Raw genomic sequence first — 4,504 nt, forward strand, 5'->3', positions numbered from 1 at the left:
TACTAAAATCAATACCACTTAATATGCTTTTATGGAAAACCTAATCATATACATTCAACATTTTTTCTAACAAGGCCACAAGTTTAGTTTACAAGGTAAACTACATCTATAGAGGCTCTCAGACATTTCAGAGAGGTACACAGTATATAAGATTAAACTACACTGAAGTTTGTGAATGTTTCTGATTAAGAAATAAACTGCATTTAAAAATCTATACAATACAAATATACTAGGACAGAGAAAACAAAAGCAGAAAAAAAAAAAGCACTAGTTAAGGTGCTTGGGACATAAATGCATGACGGTGCTGTTGTGAGCAGAACTAAGTTGATAGTTTTGTATATACCTAAGGGAACATTACAAGTTGAGAAAAAAGACAGAGGAGCAACGGGCTTCATCCAACCCAAAATTTAAGAGATTCTGAAAATGGTTTTAAATTAAAGACTGAAGGGTAGGTGACAAGTGCAAAAGACCACAATGATTAAGGTGATTCACCCTGCAGTGGTAAAATCATGAAGACTATTTTCAAATGAAGGATGACACAGGAGTTAGTAAAATTTTAACAAGAAACAACAAAGAACAGTTGAAACAAATTGTTGGGTTTGTTTTCCATTTCTTCATAGCTGCTTTTAAAAAGATAAATCTACATACTACTACAATAATGCAAGAAGCCTAATAAGGTGTCAAAACCAGAACACCTAGCTGTAGACTAGGATTATTGACAGACATGCATTCAAAGAAGTTTCTGAAAAATGTTGTTGTAATGCCAGTGGGACACTACCACCTCAAAACACTGAGGACAGAAAGCAGGATGTATTGTTTGTGAAGCAATGCCATCTGTTAGAAGCAGCTTAGGGTCAAATCTGATTAACAGGCTTTTTTAACAGGTAACAGAATCCCTGAGGACTGAAATACTTGCATTGTACAGAAAAACACACCGTTAGGACTACATTAGCAACAGTCTGACCACAATGGTAAGAATGACTGTGACACACTGAAGGGGATAAAAGAGCTTACAAAGACAGAAACAACAATATATTGTAGGCTTCAATTATCCTTATGCAGACTGGTTAAATGTCAGATCAGGACAGGATGCTAAGATTAAATGTTTAGACACCATTAATGACTGCTTCACCCAGCAAACAGTCAGGGAAACCACATGAGGAGAAACAGTTCTTGACTTTATCAGGACCACATTCAAAGTGACACACTTTGTAACCATGATTAAAGAAGCACTCAAAAATCCTTTAAAAGAGTGATAAAGAGCCAAATGTTTGTGTTTAACTTCAACAATGTGAACTATATAATGATAAAAAGCATCTTTAACAAAACAAAAACAAACCACAAAAAGGACTAAAAAGGTTTCAAGAGGAGTTAAATCCTTGAAAGCAGCATGAAGACTATTTAAAAGCATCATACTTGATGCTAATCATCAAAAAAGATTTTAGAAAGGGGAAGAAAAAAAAAACTAGCACAGCTAAATAGCAGTGAAAGGAAGCTTTAGTAGAAGAAAACATCTTTATAAAAGTTAGTTTTGTCAAACGAGGAAAACAAAAGAAGATTGGAAATTGTGACAAATTAAATGTAAAAACACAGCAAGGCAGGTCAATAAGGATAATTTTATCAACTTGAAAAATAAAAAGCAGAATGCGGCATTTTTTTTAAAACACCTCAACATTAACAGGCTTCCCTGAGGGCCTGTGTAGTAAAAAGTAATCTGTGTACGAAAAGACCCTTCAAAGAAGGTGAGCCCGTAGCAAAACAAGCTTTTCAATTTGCTGTCACTCTACAAGGGTTTGGAGAGGTTTTCTATGAAAGATCTCCCAATTCTGGCAAACACTTTAAAGACAGCCTCAAAACAAAGCTAAGAACTGCACTACTCAAAACCAAAATCTTACGGTTGTTAATAGACAGTCCTATGAAAAAGACGGTCCTATAACATGTAGACCTATAAAACCCAGAAAAGATTCTTGCTGCAAAAGTCCATGCTGGGCTTACATCTTTGGATACTGTTCCTCTAACTTGAAAAATTAAAGAACTGAGATAATAATTTAAAAATAATCCTTAAAAGGTACAGAGATAAGGACAATGAACAACACAGCACAGCTCCATATCAGAAGCAGTTAAATAAATTAGAATTTTTCTGCCTGAGAAGGATGGAGCTGAGGGGTGGAGAAAAGGCAAAGAGTAAAATGAGTAACTGTGAAATCACGTGTGTCATGGAGGAGATGACCAGCAAATGATCCCTCCGAAACGACTGTCTGCTCTTTTCAGTCGATCTCTCCCTGCACTGCAAGAAGCAGAGAACACGGAAGGAGGCAGTTCTTCATGTAACTGTAAGATGGGAACACATCCACTTGGAGTTAAAATTCTTGGAAGGGAAGTTCATCAAGAACTAGTAAGTGGAAAGACACTATTTCGGGCTCAGCAAGCCCGTAAGAAGGCCTAAGAGAGTATTCTGGACAAATGTCACTGTGTGCTTGCCCTGTTCTTACACTTCTCTGTTTAGACATCCATCATGAGTCACCATTAGAGACACGATGTGTCAGGCATGTCACAAAATTAAGAACCAGATTATTTATGTTTTCTTAGATTTCTTCTAAGTCACAACAGCACTACACAATATAGACTTTAACACAGCTCAGCTACTCTAGCATGCAAATATTACAGTATTTCACCAATATAATACAGTACCTTTGAAAATCTCCAAATACTTGACATAAGGACATCATTATCTCCAATACAAAGGTAGAGAAACAGACTAGTAATGGGCTAGAGTTCCACTTTTTGGTAGATCAGTTTTAGATGGCTAACCTGAGTTACTGGAAGACTAAGTATCCAGGTTACATTTCCTTGCTTCAGAGTTGTCTACGATACCACCTGCCTCATGCCACACGATGAAATGGCTGTCCCAACAGGAAAAGGGCACAAGGGTTAAGCCACGACACTTCTCTCTTCTTTGTCTGAAGCGTGTCCTCACACTCTCACCATAACCAAGCATACTGTATTTAACTAGTCTTTTACTAGATTTGTCAAAAGAAACTTGAGTTTAAAACTACTGAAATTTAGCTAATGAAAGCAAATAAAAGCATATGTATTTTTTTTCTTTTACACACATCAGCTTTACAAACGTTCCTGGAAAAAGTAAAATAAAGTTCTTCAAAAGAAGACACTGCCTACACACACTTATCTTAGCTAGAATATACAAAATTCGGAACTGGATGAAAAAGGATGTTCTAATAACTACGAAATTAATTTATCTGCAGCAATTTAGAATAATCAGTTTATCAAACATATAAACAAAGTACCTTTTCATCATTAAAAAAAAAGCGCCTTAACAGATACACTTACAGTAAGACTTTGGGTTTTTTTAATGTTTTAAGATCGCCCTCATGCGGCTAAATGCAACACTGTTGACGTTACCACTAAAACACACCATCAGACAGTACCATAACCTAAGCCACGCTACCAGAGATACCGAAAACATCGGGCACCTCTGAAAAAATGAGCACGAACTATGTGATCTGCCATCGGCATCAGGATGGCCTGGCTGAAATGCTCTGAATCTGATTTTTGGAAGCACACTTAACAGAAATGCATCTGTAGTCAGATACAGCTCTGCAGTTGCAACATCGAACACACTGGACACTCGTGACAGTTCTGGGTTCAGCTATCCTCAGAACACTTTTTATTAAGACAAACGTGCTTGAATAAATAAGGATTTATTGGCAGCAGTAGTAGTACTAGTAGTAAGAGAATTAATTTCTCATCTAAAGTTGGATCAGAGAATATAAAGCAGTCCTGGAATGCTTTTACAATAGTACTTAAATAATACAGCACCTGTATTCTGCTATTTAGATAGAAGTTTTCTCCTGATAGTGCTATTCTCTTTGGCATAAAATCCTGTTTGAGTTGTAAACCAATTGTCTGTAAGTACTCCATAGGACAGCTAGAAATAACTTAGGATTCTAAAAAGTAAAATGTCAGTTCAAGGAATGACAACCAAAAGCCAAATTTGAGTATACAGGGTAATTAACTAAGCGCTAAATTATTGCATCATCACTTCACAAACTTGTACTGCAACGAACACACAAGGATTGTGAAATGCAGAAAGCACATACACAATATTACTATGCCTGTCAAGCCTGCGTAATTTTACTTACAAGCGTAACCCCCATGAAAGTCAGGCCAATATAAGGCACATAAAGGACTGAGACAACAATGCAGTGGAAGCATCTAACTTTAATTTGTTATCTCCCTTCTGCAGCTGAACTCTTAGGCTCTTGAGCTAAAACTATTTACACAAGCCGCCAAAGGAAAGCACGAGTGTTTTAAATCCAGATGTGCATTAGTTCAACACAAACAGCAGGCAGCCCGGCAGCTGCTCTTTTCCAGGTGTTCCCCGACATGCTCCTGAACAGGAGCGACGGGACGGGAGCCGGGGCTCCTCGGGGCTCCCGCGCTCGGGCTGCCCCAGCCCTCCGCCGCGCTCCCGGGCACCGCTGGG

The sequence above is a fragment of the Fulmarus glacialis genome, unplaced genomic scaffold (assembly GCF_000690835.1).
Source record: "Fulmarus glacialis isolate BGI_N327 unplaced genomic scaffold, ASM69083v1 scaffold7067, whole genome shotgun sequence".
NCBI lineage: Eukaryota > Metazoa > Chordata > Aves > Procellariiformes > Procellariidae > Fulmarus > Fulmarus glacialis.